At 51.6% G+C, this 16047-nt stretch overlaps 8 non-coding genes across 8 annotated transcripts; all 8 read right to left on the minus strand.

The window, feature by feature from the left end:
* Positions 1–5655: 5655 nt before the first annotated feature.
* On the minus strand, positions 5656–5767 carry TRNAL-CAA (transfer RNA leucine (anticodon CAA)). Its single transcript has 2 exons — positions 5730–5767; positions 5656–5701 (listed from the first exon to the last, which is right to left on the minus strand). It is a non-coding gene; the product is annotated as a tRNA-Leu (tRNA).
* Positions 5768–6516: 749 nt separating this feature from the next.
* On the minus strand, positions 6517–6588 carry TRNAP-AGG (transfer RNA proline (anticodon AGG)). The gene has a single exon. It is a non-coding gene; the product is annotated as a tRNA-Pro (tRNA).
* Positions 6589–6994: 406 nt separating this feature from the next.
* Positions 6995–7067, minus strand: TRNAV-UAC (transfer RNA valine (anticodon UAC)). The gene has a single exon. It is a non-coding gene; the product is annotated as a tRNA-Val (tRNA).
* Positions 7068–7451: 384 nt separating this feature from the next.
* TRNAP-CGG (transfer RNA proline (anticodon CGG)) lies at positions 7452–7523 on the minus strand. Its single transcript has one exon. It is a non-coding gene; the product is annotated as a tRNA-Pro (tRNA).
* Positions 7524–8854: 1331 nt separating this feature from the next.
* On the minus strand, positions 8855–8927 carry TRNAV-AAC (transfer RNA valine (anticodon AAC)). Its single transcript has one exon. It is a non-coding gene; the product is annotated as a tRNA-Val (tRNA).
* A 386-nt stretch (positions 8928–9313) lies between these two features.
* Positions 9314–9385, minus strand: TRNAP-AGG (transfer RNA proline (anticodon AGG)). The gene has a single exon. It is a non-coding gene; the product is annotated as a tRNA-Pro (tRNA).
* An 863-nt stretch (positions 9386–10248) lies between these two features.
* TRNAP-CGG (transfer RNA proline (anticodon CGG)) lies at positions 10249–10320 on the minus strand. The gene has a single exon. It is a non-coding gene; the product is annotated as a tRNA-Pro (tRNA).
* A 930-nt stretch (positions 10321–11250) lies between these two features.
* On the minus strand, positions 11251–11362 carry TRNAI-GAU (transfer RNA isoleucine (anticodon GAU)). The gene is made up of 2 exons: positions 11325–11362; positions 11251–11296 (listed from the first exon to the last, which is right to left on the minus strand). It is a non-coding gene; the product is annotated as a tRNA-Ile (tRNA).
* Positions 11363–16047: the final 4685 nt, after the last annotated feature.

The raw sequence follows: 16047 nt of genomic DNA on the forward strand, positions 1-16047 counted from the left end.
GGTAGGCTGGGCCTGGGGCCTGGGGCCTGAGCTCCGTCCTGCAAGCCGGCCGAGGTTCCGGGCGTTCATCGGGGCCAAGGGAGGCTGGCTAGTGTTTCAGAAGCAGGGACCAGGCCCGGGGCTTGAGCTCCGTCCGGCAGGCCATGGGGTTGCTGGAGCCTCTGCGTCCTGCAAGCCGGCCGAGGTTCCGGGAGTTCATCAGGGCCAAGGGAGGCTTTCCCCGGCCTGGCTAGGGTTTCGGAAGCAGGGACCGGGAGCAGGCCCGGGGGCTTGAGCTCCGTCCGGCCGGCCATGGGTTTACTGGAGCTTCCCCGTCCTGCAAGCCGGCCGGGGTTCCAGGCGTTCATCCGAGCCAAGGGAGGCTCTCCCCGGCCTGGCTAGGGTTTCAGAAGCAGGGACCGGGAGCGGGCCTGGGGCTTGAGCCCCGTCCGGCAGGGCCCGGTGGTGCGGGAATAACTCTCCGTCCTGCAGCCCTGGAGCCCCCGGAGCCCTGGAGCCCTGGAGCCCTGGAGCCCTGGAGCCCTGGAGCCCTGGAGCCCCCCGGAGCCCTGCAGCCCTACAGCCCTGCTGCCCTGCAGCTCCGGAGCCCGTGAGCCCTGGAGCCCCCCGAGGATCCCTGCAGCCCCGTAGCCCTGGAGCCCCTGAGCCCTGCAGCCCCGGAGCCCCCGAACCCTGCAGCCCTGGAGCCCCCGAGCCCGGCAGCCCCAAAGCCCTGCAGCCCACGGAGCGCTGCAGCCCCCCGAGCCCTGTAGCCCTGCAGCCCAGGGGAGGCTCTCCCGGGCCTGGACTAGGGTTCGGGAGCCGGGCCTGGGACCGGGCCCGGGGCTCGGGTTCCCTCCGGCAGGCCCTGGGGAGCGGGAACCACTCCGTCCTGCAAGCCGGTCCGGGCGCCGGGGACGGAGGGTTAACCAGGGCCCAGGGAGGCTCTCGGGGCAGGCAGATTAGCGTCCTTTCGGTCCCCGCCATCTGGTCGCCCCTCTCCCCTCGACCATCTGGTCGCCCACAATGCTTTCCTATGGGGCGACTAGATGGCCGGGCTTCCCTGGAAGTCCCGATGGGGTGCCATTTGCCTCCCGGATCCCAGCCAGGGCTCCAGGAGGTCGGGCACATTTGCGCCCTGGGTCCCCTCTGTCACCTCGAGTGCACGGATTACAAGAAAGGGGGGTAATTTTCCTCCGGATTAGTAGGTGCAAGGGTATGCCCAAACACCCTCCCGGGGCTGGTGGTTCCCTGCTGCGGACCAGATGGGCGATGCCCGGGCAACACCTCCCTGGCATCCGGGTCTCCCTCCTCCGGCCCCCAGAGTGGCAAAGTACCCGGGACGGGCTCCTTGGGTCCCGGGCCCTGCAACCCCGGAACCCTTGAGCCCCGGAGCCCTGGAGCCCTGGAGCCCCGGAGCCCCAGAGCCCCGGAGCCCCGGAGCCCCGGAGCCCCGGAGCCCCGGAGCCCTGCAGCCGTCGAGCCCTGCAGTTCCCGAGCCCTGAAGCCCCCGAGCCCCCGAGCCCCGAGCCCTACAGGCCGGGGCAGGCAGTTTGGGCGTCATTTCGGTCTCGGCCATCTGGTCGCCCCTCTCGCCTTGGCCATCTGGTCGCCTACAATGCTTTCCTATGGGGGCGACTAGATGGCCGGACTTCCCTGGAAGTCCCGATGCGGTGCCATTTGCCTCCCGGACCCCAGCAAGGGCTCCAGGAGGTCAGGCACGTTTGTGCCCTGGGTCCCCTCTGTCACCTCGCGTGCACGGATTACAAGAAAGGAGGGTAATTTTCCTCCGGATTGGTAGGGACAAGGTATTCTGGGACCCCCCTCGGCCTAGCCGTCCTCAGCCGGCAGCTGGACATGCCAGGATGCCGCCCCAGCCCCGGATCCGTCCCTGGGCCTGCCGCGTGGCAGGAAGCCCTGGATGGGGTCCTAGTCCTTTGCCGCACTGCCAAAGGACTAGGACGGGGGTTCCTTCGAGCCCGGGGAGCCTCCCCTTGCTCGGCTGAGTTCAGCAGCTCCGGCCGGGGTCCCCGAGGGCCCGGGGAGGGCGGCCTCCCCCTCCCGGGCTCTGTCCTTGGTCCTGCTGCATGGCAGGGTGCCCGGGACGGGGTCCGGAGGGCCCGGGGAGGCTCCCCCTGCGCCTCCGGGCTTGGGAGCCCATGCCGGGTCCAGGGGCCTGGTGGGGCCCCCGGGTCGGGTGCTACGGCCCCGGGCCCTGTCCCTTGGCCTGCTGCACTGCCAAAGGCCTGAGACAGGGCTCCGTTGTGCCCGGGAAGCCTCCCCTTGCTGGGCTGAGTTCAGGAGCTTCGGCCGGGGCCCCCGAGGGCCCGGGGAGGGCGGCCTCCCCATCCCGGGCTCTGTCCTTAGTCCTGCTGCGTGGCAGGGTGCCCGGGACGGTGGTCCAGAGGGCCCGGGAAGGCGTCCCCTACGTATCCGTGCATCGGAGCCTAGGCTGGGTCCAGGGGCCCATCCGGGCCCCAGGTCGGGTGCCACGGCCCTGGGCCTCCGGTCCCCACCTTGCCGTTCCCTGGCGCCAGCTCCCTTTTTCGTCGGGGCACAGAGTGGCACCGGCTGGCTTGACTCTCGTGCCCGGCCATCTGTTCTCTGGCATCCCCTCGGCCATCTGGTCTCTGGGATCCCCTCGGCCATCTGGTCTCCAGGATCGCCTCGGCCATCTGGTCGCCGGAAATGCTTTCCAATGGGGGCAACCAGATGGCCGAACTTCCCTGGAAGTCCCGATGAGGTGCCATTTGCCTCCCGGATTCCAGCGAGGGCTCCAGGAGGTAGGGTACTTTCGCGTCTTGGGTCCCCTCTGTCACTCGGTGCGCACGGATTCCAAGAAAGAGGGGTAGCCTTCCTCCGGATTACTAGGGACAAGGTATGCCCAGACACTTCTTGCAGTTCTCTGCCCGGGGGGACCAGATGAGATGTGCCTGGGAAACACCTCCCTAGGCAGCCGGGGCACCCTTCTCCAGGAGGCCAACGGCATGGCAAAGTACCCGGGAAGGGCTCCACGGGTCCCGGGCAGACCTCCCCCGGGCGTCCGGGGCACCCATCTCCAGGAGGCCAACGGCATGGCAAAGTACCCGGGAAGGGCTACACGGGTCCCGGGCAGACCTCCCCCGGGCGTCCGGGGCACCCATCTCCAGGAGGCCAACGGCATGGCAAAGTACCCGGGAAGGGCTCCACGGGTCCCGGGCAGACCTCCCCCGGGCGTCCGGGGCACCCACCGGGCAGACCTCCCCCAGACGCATCCGGGGTACCCATCTCCAGGAGGCCAACGGCATGGCAAAGTACCCGGGAAGGGCTCCATGGGTTCCGGGCAGTCCTCCCCCCGGGCGTACGTGGTTGACCGACAGATTCGGGCGGATGTGCTTTTACGAACCGGATCGAAATCGGTCCAAATAATAATAATAATCCACATTTGTAAAGCGCACAATCACCCATAAGGGTCGCTAGGGGCCGTCGGGAAGATTAAGCAAGCTATTGCTATTAAATGCTTAATAATTGAATATTAGGTTTAATACATGGTTTTACAAATGGGATCCTCATTGATTTTCCAGAATACTTGGATAACTTTCCTGGAAACATAAGAAAGGACTGAGTCAATTTGGAGTGGGAATCACGACCATTATATCCCTAGAAGGGTAAGCATTCTTGGAATTCTGCCCTTGTTTTTAAGCAACTAGGCCACAGCCCAAACCCTAATGGGTTTTTATATTTCTCATAGGGTCATCAATGAGATCCCTATATTGTCCTGTTCCACCTGTCCTGAAGAAGACTCGCATGGCCCAGGAATAATCAACCGCAAGGCCGCAAGACGAGTCGAAACGTCGACATTTATTAATAAACCTGGACCACTAACTATATCGCCCTCAATGATATAGTGCAGACATTTTTTACATCTTATGCCTAGGAATAAAATAAGGGAAATTGTGCTGACTAATTGAAGTGGCCAGGATATATACTGTTCCGGCCTTCATTGGCTGGTGTTCTTTTGAATTATTTGGAATATTTTTTTCAAATCTGTGTGATTTCTTTTCCTTTCACCTTACCACGTTCACGCTCTTTTGACACCTCTTTTGCTTTACTGCACGTTCTAAATACGGGGCAATGTATATAAAGAAAAGTACATAATACTGTGAATTGTGCTTTCGTTATTACAATTTGACAATAGATTAAAATATTGCATATATATTTTGAGTTTGTTGCTGTTGCCTATTTTCTACATGTTCATCATTGATTGATCAGGGCTGTCTAAATAACATAAGCCTTCTAATTGATAAAATTTTGATTTCTTGCATATTTGGAAATATATAGGTCTCGGACCGCTGTTTGTTTATATTAATACGTTACCCAGGTCCAGTACCCTTTGGGTCACCCCATTTCTTTAATGGTTTGCTCTGACCATTAGGCCACACTTCTCCACTGCATGGCCGAGTGCCCAGGACGGGCTCCATGGTTTCCCCGGTAGTCCTCCCCATGGTGTCCGTGGCTTTAGGGTGCCCGGGACGGGCTTCATGGGTCCCTGGGTTATTCTCCCCTGGGCGTTCGGGTCTCCAGGCCAATGGTATGGACGAGTGCTCCATGGTTTCCCCCGGTATTCCTCTTCCGGGTGTCCAAGCCCGAGAGCTCCAGCATCCCCACCTGTGCCTGAGGGCCAGCAGCCGGGGTCTCCGAGCCCCTCGGGAAGCCAAAGCCCTGCGTGGGCAGGTGGGAGCCCTGCCGCGAAGGCCTCGGGGCGGCCCTTTCGGTCTTGGCTATCTGGCTGCCCTGACCCCCTCGGCCATCTGGTCGCCCGCAATGCTTTCCTATGGGGCGACCAGAGTGCCGGGCTTCCCTGGAAGTCCAGATGAGGTGCCATTCGCCTCCCGGATCCCAGCCAGGGCTCCAGGAGGTCGGGCACGTTTGCGCCTAGGGTCCCCGGAGCCTCACGGTGCGCACTTGTTCCCAGAAAGCGGGGTAGCCTTCCTCCGGATTACTAGGGACAAGGTACTCTGGAACCCCTCTCGGCCTAGCGGTCCTTAGCCGGCAGCATGGGTGGGCCAGGATGTTGCCCCAGCCCCGGGTCCGTTCCCGGGCCGGCCGCGTGGCAGGAAGCCCTGGATGGGGTCCGGGAGGGCCCGGGGAGGTCTCTGCGCCTCCGGGCTCCCAGATGGGTCCAGGGGCCCGGCCAGTATGGCCATTGTTGGGCGAGTCTCCTCCTTTTCTCCTGCCTCAATCTAGAATTGGCTGCAAATCACAAGAGAGAGTGCAATGTCCGTGTGTAGTGCCTACTCCCAGCTACCTCTCTGTCTTCCTTATGTAAATTAGAATTTGCAAGGGGGGACCATTGGCAATCTGCTCCTCCCACATAACCAGGAAGCCCTGTTGAACATGTCTGCCTGTGTTGTTGCAGGGACAGTGCCTTCTCTGCCCAAAAGGTGGCAGGGGAGCCTCACAACAAATGATGGGATCAACTGCTTATTTCGAAACCCAGCATGGCAGTTACTGTGATGGAGTGCAAATGTAATGGAAGGTGTGCCTGAGGTGTCCCTTCCAGAAATACATGGAATTGTGATTGAGGGCCCAGCCTGGTGGATTTCTCTTCATTTACTACAGGTTCCTGCAAATATTGTGGTGTGTGTGGGGAATGCACTGCAAAAATTAGGAAGACTTAAGGGTGTAAAAGGGACCTGTCAGAAGGGGGATTTGAACCCACGCCTCCATGAGGAGACCAGAAGGCTCAGCATCACTGAAGATCAAGCTCTCTTGAGTCTGGCGCCTTAGACCACTCGGCCATCCTGACGTCTCAGGGTGTGCTTAGTTCTGACTCTTCTGTCTGCACCTGCCAACGTTTCCACTTACAACATTCACAGCAATGTCACAGGTGTAAAGGCCCCAACAATACAACATAGCTTAAACAAAATAAAAATAGGCCCAAGAACAACCCCCAGATGATGGATGGAGATAACTTTGTTTCGTCTTGCAAAGGTAAAGAAAGTTTCCCACGGCTCACTGTGTTCAAAGACCACCTCTTAAACTTGCATTGAGATAATAAGGTTTTAGAGTGTGCTCATAAAAGCATCCAATGTACAGTGTTTCTGCCCGGTCTCAAACCGGCGACCTTTCGCGTGTTAGGCGAACTTGATGACCACTACACTACAGAAACTACCTTGCTGTTTTCTACTGTTAGAGGAAAGTTTCTCTCAAGTCTTCACCCTACTTCTATTCTGCTGTATCAGCAGCGGCTCAGAATGTGCAGAAAAATTGTGAATACCTCAGTGATATCATCCCACATGCTTGCAATTAGACGTACTCAAAACTCACTTGTGCAGGCATCGACAGACAAATATCTGATGCCTAAATGCCAGTGAGTACAGCTTGGGAAAGCATCACCTGGGACACACTGAGACTAAGCAGGTAGGCAGATATAGCAGGGTGATCCATTTTTCTTCTGAGGTTAGAAATATGTTGTGCAACAATGCACCCAGTATAACGAGAAATAGTCAGGCATAGTGCATTTTTAGTAGGATTTGTATGTTTACCTCTAAAAAAGGGCTCGTCCGGGATTTGAACCCGGCACCTCTCGCACCCTAAGCGAGAATCATACCCCTAGACCAACGAGCCACGCAAGAGTCACCTCTGACCCAGCTCCAGGGGTTAGTGGCAGCTAGCTAGTACATGCTGCTCTGTTCTGCAATATGATTGCTGTCTTTTCCATGGCCGTCATCAAACAAGAAATTAAAAAGCCTCTGTCCTTCAGACAGTTTGTTTGCTTTAAGTGTCTGCTCGTGGTGAGGACAAGAGAAGCATTTCTGCTCTCATGCCTTGCTTTCATGAAGTAGGCCCACCCTACAGAGCAAAGTGCGAGCAAGCGAATGGCGCAAGCTATCGTCACTTCTCTTTTCGAGCTGTCACTGAGATCTCTGGAGCACCCTACGTCAGGCTGGTGAGGAATAGACAGCCTCTATTATCTCAGCTTTCCTATAAAGTGAGCCAGTAAATGCAAACACTGTGAAAAACAGCAAGCTGCTGTTTCTGCCCGGTCTCGAACCAGGGACCTTTCGCGTGTAAGGCTAACGTGATAATCACTACACCACAGAAACAGACACTACCTCAGGAATCTTCTTGGCATGTATTGGGTTGGAATGCACAGACTAAGGGCCAACGTCCTTGAAGCTCAAAGTTGGGCTCTCCTTACCCGGTCTCTCTTTCTTTGGAAGACAGGAATGAGGACCACTTTTATTCCAAGAGGCGATTTTGAAACCATATCCTGAAATGACACTAGAAAAACACTTTGCATGTAATGTTCCTACACTGCTGGTCCAGCCCAGAAAAGCAGTTGCAACGAAGTCCTGCACTCCTTTATCATGTCAAAAGTGGAAAATAGCGTGCAGGGTAAGGAACCTTCTCGACATACACAGCGTCTTATAGCATTGAAAAGAAGAAAGGCTCCTATATGACAAGCAGCCTGAAAACTTCCACAGGATGGGCTCGTCCGGGATTTGAACCCAGGTCCTCTCGCACCCGAAGCGAAAATCATACCCCTAGACCAATGAGCCTGAGTGGCAGGAGACATTTTGAACAATTTCTGAAGCGTCTTTCAGAAAACAGAAGGGCTATTTGGTTCGTCTCCATATAAGTGAGCCACACAAAATCATGTTTTCTCTCAAGTTGTTGTTTTTCACTCCAGCAAGGAAGGGGGCAGCCAATCTCCTATCGGCCAGTGAGCAGAAAAAAGGCACATATGAGAACAGCAAGCACTTTCTGGCACTTTTACTCCTCTGCAAGTCCTGGACCCTTGCTCCATAGACTTCCACACCAGAAGCAATGAAGGGCCCACCATTTCTTGCGCCTGAGAAAGAGGTGTTTGATATTTGGATTCAAACACGCTCGCTCAGCGCTCAATCAGGTTCGATCAGGCGAGTTTTATATGAGTGGCTCACAGGCCTGAAACATTCACCTGGGAGACCCAGAGTGGCTGACTTCCCAGTATGGCCATTGTTGGGCGAGTCTCCTCCTTTTCTCCTGCCTCAATCTAGAATTGGCTGCAAATCACAAGAGAGAGTGCAATGTCCGTGTGTAGTGCCTACTCCCAGCTACCTCTCTGTCTTCCTTATGTAAATTAGAATTTGCAAGGGGGGACCATTGTCAATCTGCTCCTCCCACATAACCAGGAAGCCCTGTTGAACATGTCTGCCTGTGTTGTTGCAGGGACAGTGCCTTCTCTGCCCAAAAGGTGGTAGAAGAGACTCACAACAAATGATGGGATCAACTGCTTATTTCGAAACCCAGCATGGCAGTTACTGTGATGGAGTGCAAATGTAATGGAAGGTGTGCCTGAGGTGTCCCTTCCAGAAATACATGGAATTGTGATTGAGAGCCCAGCCTGGTGGATTTCTATTCATTTACTACAGGTTCCTGCAAATATTGTGGTGTGTGTGGGGAATGCACTGCAAAAATTTGGAAGACTTAAGGGTGTAAAAGGGACCTGTCAGAAGTGGGATTTGAACCCCACCTCCATGAGGAGACCAGAAGGCTCAGCATCACTGAAGATCAAGCTCTCTTCAGTCTGGCGCCTTAGACCACTCGGCCATCCTGACGGCTCAGGGTGTGCTTAGTTCTGACTCTTCTGTCTGCACCTGCCAACGTTTCCACTTACAACGTTCACAGCAATGTCACAGGTGTAAAGGCCCCAACAATACAACATAGCTTAAACAAAATAAAAATAGGCCCAAGAACAACCCCCAGATGATGGATGAAGATAACTTTGTTTCGTCTTGCAAAGGTAAAGAAAGTTTCCCACGGCTCACTGTGTTCAAAGACCACCTCTTAAACTTGCATTGAGATAATAAGGTTTTAGAGTGTGCTCATAAAAGCATCCAATGTACAGTGTTTCTGCCCGGTCTCGAACCGGCGACCTTTCGCGTGTTAGGCGAACTTGATGACCACTACACTACAGAAACTACCTTGCTGTTTTCCACTGTTAGAGGAAAGTTTCTCTCAAGTCTTCACCCTACTTCTATTCTGCTGTATCAGCAGCGGCTCAGAATGTGCAGAAAAATTGTGAATACCTCAGTGATATCATCCCACATGCTTGCAATTAGACGTACTCAAAACTCACTTGTGCAGGCATCGACAGACAAATATCTGATGCCTAAATGCCAGCGAGTACAGCTTGGGAAAGCATCACCTGGGACACACTGAGACTAAGCAGGTAGGCAGATATAGCAGGGTGATCCATTTTTCTTCTGAGGTTAGAAATATGTTGTGCAACAATGCACCCAGTATAACGAGAAATAGTCAAGCATAGTGCATTTTTAGTAGGATTTGTATGTTTACCTCTAAAAAAGGGCTCGTCCGCGATTTGAACCCGGGACCTCTCGCACCCTAAGCGAGAATCATACCCCTAGACCAACGAGCCACGCAAGAGTCACCTCTGACCCAGCTCCAGGGGTTAGTGGCAGCTAGCTAGTACATGCTGCTCTGTTCTGCAATATGATTGCTGTCTTTTCCATGGCCGTCATCAAACAAGAAATTAAAAAGCCTCTGTCCTTCAGACAGTTTGTTTGCTTTAAGTGTCTGCTCGTGGTGAGGACAAGAGAAGCATTTCTGCTCTCATGCCTTGCTTTCATGAAGTAGGCCCACCCTACAGAGCAAAGTGCAAGCAAGCGAATGGCGCAAGCTATCGTCACTTCTCTTTTCGAGCTGTCACTGAGATCTCTGGAGCACCCTACGTCAGGCTGGTGAGGAATAGACAGCCTCTATTATCTCAGCTTTCCTATAAAGTGAGCCAGTAAATTCAAACACTGTGAAAAACAGCAAGCTGCTGTTTCTGCCCGGTCTCGAACCAGGGACCTTTCCCGTGTAAGGCTAACGTGATAATCACTACACCACAGAAACAGACACTACCTCAGGAATCTTCTTGGCATGTATTGGGTTGGAATGCACAGACTAAGGGCCAACGTCCTTGAAGCTCAAAGTTGGGCTCTCCTTACCCGGTCTCTCTTTCTTTGGAAGACAGGAATGAGGACCACTTTTATTCCAAGAGGCGATTTTGAAACCATATCCTGAAATGACACTAGAAAAACACTTTGCATGTAATGTTCCTACACTGCTGGTCCAGCCCAGAAAAGCAGTTGCAACGAAGTCCTGCACTCCTTTATCATGTCAAAAGTGGAAAATAGCGTGCAGGGTAAGGAACCTTCTCGACATACACAGCGTCTTATAGCATTGAAAAGAAGAAAGGCTCCTATATGACAAGCAGCCTGAAAACTTCCACAGGATGGGCTCGTCCGGGATTTGAACCCAGGTCCTCTCGCACCCGAAGCGAAAATCATACCCCTAGACCAATGAGCCTGAGTGGCAGGAGACATTTTGAACAATTTCTGAAGCGTCTTTCAGAAAACAGAAGGGCTATTTGGCTCGTCTCCATATAAGTGAGCCACACAAAATCATGTTTTCTCTCAAGTTGTTGTTTTTCACTCCAGCAAGGAAGGGGGCAGCCAATCTCCTATCGGCCAGTGAGCAGAAAAAAGGCACATATGAGAACAGCAAGCACTTTCTGGCACTTGTACTCCTCTGCAAGTCCTGGACCCTTGCTCCATAGACTTCCACACCAGAAGCAATGAAGGGCCCACCATTTCTTGCGCCTGAGAAAGAGGTGTTTGATATTTGGATTCAAACACGCTCGCTCAGCGCTCAATCAGGTTTGATCAGGCGAGATTTATATGAGTGGCTCACAGGCCTGAAACATTCACCTGGGAGACCCAGAGTGGCTGACTTCCCAGTATGGCCATTGTTGGGCGAGTCTCCTCCTTTTCTCCTGCCTCAATCTAGAATTGGCTGCAAATCACAAGAGAGAGTGCAATGTCCGTGTGTAGTGCCTACTCCCAGCTACCTCTCTGTCTTCCTTATGTAAATTACAATTTGCAAGGGGGGACCATTGTCAATCTGCTCCTCCCACATAACCAGGAAGCCCTGTTGAACATGTCTGCCTGTGTTGTTGCAGGGACAGTGCCTTCTCTGCCCAAAAGGTGGCAGGAGAGACTCACAACAAATGATGGGATCAACTGCTTATTTCGAAACCCAGCATGGCAGTTACTGTGATGGAGTGCAAATGTAATGGAAGGTGTGCCTGAGGTGTCCCTTCCAGAAATACATGGAATTGTGATTGAGGGCCCAGCCTGGTGGATTTCTCTTCATTTACTACAGGTTCCTGCAAATATTGTGGTGTGTGTGGGGAATGCACTGCAAACATTAGGAAGACTTAAGGGTGTAAAAGGGACCTGTCAGAAGTGGGATTTGAACCCACGCCTCCATGAGGAGACCAGAAGGCTCAGCATCACTGAAGATCAAGCTCTCATCAGTCTGGCGCCTTAGACCACTCGGCCATCCTGACGGCTCAGGGTGTGCTTAGTTCTGACTCTTCTGTCTGCACCTGCCAACGTTTCCACTTACAACGTTCACAGCAATGTCACAGGTAAGTATGGGCGAACTTTGCGAATCTGGCGTTTGCGAATTTTGCGGATTTGCGAACTTTTTTTTTGTGTGTGTTCGCAAGGATTTCTGCCAGTTCGCGAGGGTTTCGTACCAGTTCGCAATTGCGAACTTACATTTCGGCGCGCAACGGTCGCGAATTATCTTGTTTCTACGTCTGGTTCATCATCACATTTTCCCAGCACCCTCTGTTTCACCACTGCAACCCTCTGTTACATCAATGCCACCCTCTGGTTCATCATTACTGTAGATTATGGGGGGGGGAAAGCAAGCACACCAGCCCTGCTTCAACTGACATGAATTAATTTGGGGTTAGTTTATTAATGTGTCACTGTTTTAAAATTCCAGTCTGGCACCTGCTTCCTTATCTGTAATTTTGCTTTCTGTTGCAGTGCATTTTTTTCCCCAGGACCTTTGTGGCCTACTTGTAGCTATTGTATGAGCCTGCTGTGAGGGTCAGAGCAGGGTCATACAATTGTTGCAACTAGCAAATGAATTCTGGAGGGGCCCCAGTCAGGAAGCACTACCGGGAATTGTTACTAATGATGAGTTTGAACTCTTTTCCCTGCCGAGTGCTTTCAGTTTTGAAAAACTCGTTTTTCTGCAATTTCGCGGGGTTCGCGGGTCGCGAACACGCGCGAGATCGGATTCGGAAGCCGCAAATTCGTGCGAATATGCAATTTGTTTTTTTTTGCGGCGTGTTAGTTGGCAAGGTTTTGTGCGTTTTTGCGAGCCGCTCGTAGTGCAAGGCGCGAAGTTACCCTCGCGGTCGTTCAAGGGCGCAGCCATCTTGTTTGCCTGACGTATTTCCGTTTCCAGGCGCGGAAGTGTAATCTCGCAAAGTCCGCGGCTTGCCAGTACAGTTTCGCGCGTGTTTGCAAGGAAAATCTCACGCGAACTTACCCGCGCGGTCGTGAACGGGCGCGGCCATCTTGTTTCTCATTCATTGCTATGGTTCTGGGCATGGTCTTTGTATCCTCTGTCAATCTCTGCCATCCTTTGCTTGTTTGAAGTTTTTTTTGATCTATTTTACTTATTATCTATCCCTCTATTTTTCTAGCCCTATATTTTTTTGTTTACTGCTACTTTTGGTTAATTTTAAACTACTTTTGTAAACTCTTTTCTTTTCTTCTCTTCCCTATTCTATTTTCTTTATTCCTTTCCGCCCAGACCATGGTGAAGGGAGCCGGGAAGCATCCCGAGAAGGGGAAGGGTCCCGCACCCCGTGTCCGGCTCCCGTGCGGGCGTTTGAGGGGGGAGCTAGTGATGCCACGGGAGATCTTTACCCCGGAGGAGATGGCCCAACTCGTTTTTTATGTTCAGCGCCGCCTCCCCAGGACCATCATGGGAGGCGGCAAGATCAGTGCCGGGTACGGGGCCCGGGAGCGCCGGAAGCGGTGGGAGAAGGTGTGCCAGGCCATTTACCACCACTCTCGGGTCTGGAGCACCTACAACCAGGCCACCCACCGCTGGACGGATGTCCTGACCCGTGAGCGAGATCTGCTCGACCTCCTTGGCCTTGAGATCCCCGGGCTTGGTGAGTAGTAGTAGCTATGTCTTTACTACTATGTTTTCTCCTGCTGTGTTATTATATTGCAAATTTTTGTTTTTTACCAAGAGCAATAATGCTGCTCATTACACTGTAGGTAAATTTTATTTCAAAATCTTCTGTGCATTTCAGGTACACTGCTCTCCTTCTTCTCAGTAGTGTTGCTACTATGCTTATTTGTTTTAGATTTTGTGTTCATTTCATTGGCCTCTGAAATTATGTATGAGTGTAGTTGAAAGAACTGCGTAATGCTACACAGTAAGGTTCAGATTTTTAATTACCGGCGCATCCCTGCAAAGTTGCAGGGATGCGCCAGTAATTGTGCGTCAAGCCACCATCACCCATGGTGCGCCGTATTTACAATGCGGCACGCCATGGGCCCAAAACGTCACCAAAGCGTTACGCATCTGTGCCGTAAAGGCGGCGCATTGCTGGAGTTGCGTCGCAACGATGGTGCAGCTCCATCAATGCTCTGGGGTGCCCTATCTCCCCAATGCTGCGTCAAGCCGTACGTCTGCTTCAAGCAGGCGCAGGGTTTGTGTCACGCATCATTGTCCTCAAAGTGACTGATTGAAATCTTGTAGATTTCTCTCAGCCACTTTTAGGATGCGTTCCTGTGCAGGAACGCCTCCTTGCGCCGGAACGCCCCCTATTGCCGCAGGGCTTTACAACGTGATCTCCTATATGCGTGACGTTGTTAATATACGCCGCACCATTGCGCCTCTTTTGTGCTGTCGCTGCGTCACAAAAGTCACGCAACAATGGAGCAAAAGAGCCGCAAGGGCCTTCTAAATCAGCCCCTACAGACTCAAGTCCAGTCCTTCCTTTGTACACATGGCGATAAGAAGAAATAGTGGTGGTGGATTAATAGTTTGAGTATTTTAATGACTGGTGAATGTAGTAAGAAACTTTAGTGTTGTCGCTGATCTTCAATCACAATGGACTTTGGCTGTCACTTTGCGTGCTGCGGACTGCTGCCTGCCAATCCTAGGCAAACCTTTTTAGTACTTTGTTTAATGAGTTACATAGGGTAGTTTCCAATTCGACGGTCCGCAAATCAAGCAATACTAAAGTAATGACGTAGTCGACCACATGAGATTGGTCAATAATATATCCCGTGGAGTCGTTCCCTATTTGCTATTTCGCAAAAATATTTTGTTACTTTGTTAGTTCTTTTGAAATGTTTGATTTGGTTGAGAAATATCATCCATGTTTTCTGTTTTTCTTTCTTTCATGTTGTACATCAGCTTTCCCCAGGGGCAAGAGGAGGACACAGGAGGAGGAGGAGGAGGGTGCTGTTGTCGATGCAGGCCAGGACCGGGCAGTCGAGGGCTCCTATGCTGGCCCCAGTAAGTTTTAATTTTAATATAGAGTACTTATTTTTTCCTAGTGTTCCTCATTCGATTTTTTCTAAATCGTCTTTGATCTTCTTGTAGACAGGATCTAAATTCTTATCCTGCCTCGACTATTACTCTGTGTGGTATTACTAGATTATTCTTATTAGTCTGTCTGTGTAGCTAACTAAGATTGCACATTTGGCATTTCCATTGGACTCCCATTCTAGTCAGCAATAGCTCTATGCAGTGCAGTCCTCTGGGAATGTCCATAATGTCTTTTCAAGTATTCTAAATGTTTATGCTTTGACCATTGCCAACAATAAAAAGGTGAATGAACACCACCAAGAAAGAATAAGATACTACTTTAATTTTGGTTTGGATAGGAGGACAATCCGTTCTACTACTGTTGCAGGGACAAATCTGCACAAACAGAACTATGGACACTAAATAATGCATCGCTTAGCTTATCAATTATAATAGGTGCTGTAACTGTTAGACTTTCCACATACCTCAGTGATAACAGACTTTGTAGTTGAACCCCCAATCTCCTTACTGACTAGATAGTGTGGCAGAGTCATTTAGCTCCCAAAGTCACCGATGGCAGAGGCACGGACTCATGCTTGCAAAAATTCGAAAACCTTTAGCTCATCCACTCTAGTCTGGAGGACCAAAAACCACAGAGTCTATTTAAGTTTAAAAGCTTTATTAAAAGTAAACACATTTATTAAATTCAAGTTTGTCATAAAAGTGAACGTGTAACTGAAAATGGAAAAGTGCTTAGTGCTGACGATTAATTGGACACATTTCTTGTGGTCGAGCCGAGCTCTCACCTGGTTTGAACTTGATCCTGCTCGTGTTCTTAGAAGTCAAGGTTCTGTCTGTTAGGAGAAAAAGTGGTGCGTGTTAAAAAGTAAAAAGCAAACATTCATCAGTTGTGCCAAAAAGTGTAGCAAGACAACAGCCTTCTTTGGAAAAAGGGACATTTTTACTCTAGAGTACACAGTCATAAATTATTAAATTGTACACTTTTTTTCACATTTCTTTCTTCCTCCTAGACCAAATATTATATAGTAGTGAGTGGTGTATTCTAACATTATTAAATGTACTTTGTAGGTGGAACATCTGGAGACGGGGCCAGCGCGGAGGTGGTGGTGGCATTGGACGAGGAGGACAACTCTGGGGAGGAGGCGGTGCAAGTGCCGGACAAGGACATGCCTGTGAGGGTTCACATGGTGGTGGCGGGCAGAGGTAAGCTATACATTCCTTAGTCATTGAGATTGAAGACTGCAGAGTGTGCTTTCTGCATGGGTGTATTATAAAAAAAGCAGGTATTAGCCTCCTCTAAATGTACTTCGACTTAGCTGTGAAGTTTTTGGCGAGAAGAATCCCAATCAGATCTGAGGTGAACTTGATGGATGGGATGAACGAAAAGCGAAAGAAGGGTGTAAGTAAGTGTGGAAGCACGAGAAATGTAATGATGACTGGCAAAGAAGAATGATATGTGTTTGCTTGGTCCCCGAGGTGGCTGGGAAGGTAAGAAAATGGTATGGTGCATGGCTGGGTGAATGATGAAGCAAGGATGGGTGGAAGGAGAACAGCTTGGGTGGGTGAGACAGAAACTGTATGTGTGCAATATACTTTGAATGGATGGATGCCTGGATCATTCATGGTACTATCTGACTCTTAGATATCATATGTGTA

Source organism: Lissotriton vulgaris, chromosome 10, assembly GCF_964263255.1.
Source record: "Lissotriton vulgaris chromosome 10, aLisVul1.2, whole genome shotgun sequence".
NCBI lineage: Eukaryota > Metazoa > Chordata > Amphibia > Caudata > Salamandridae > Lissotriton > Lissotriton vulgaris.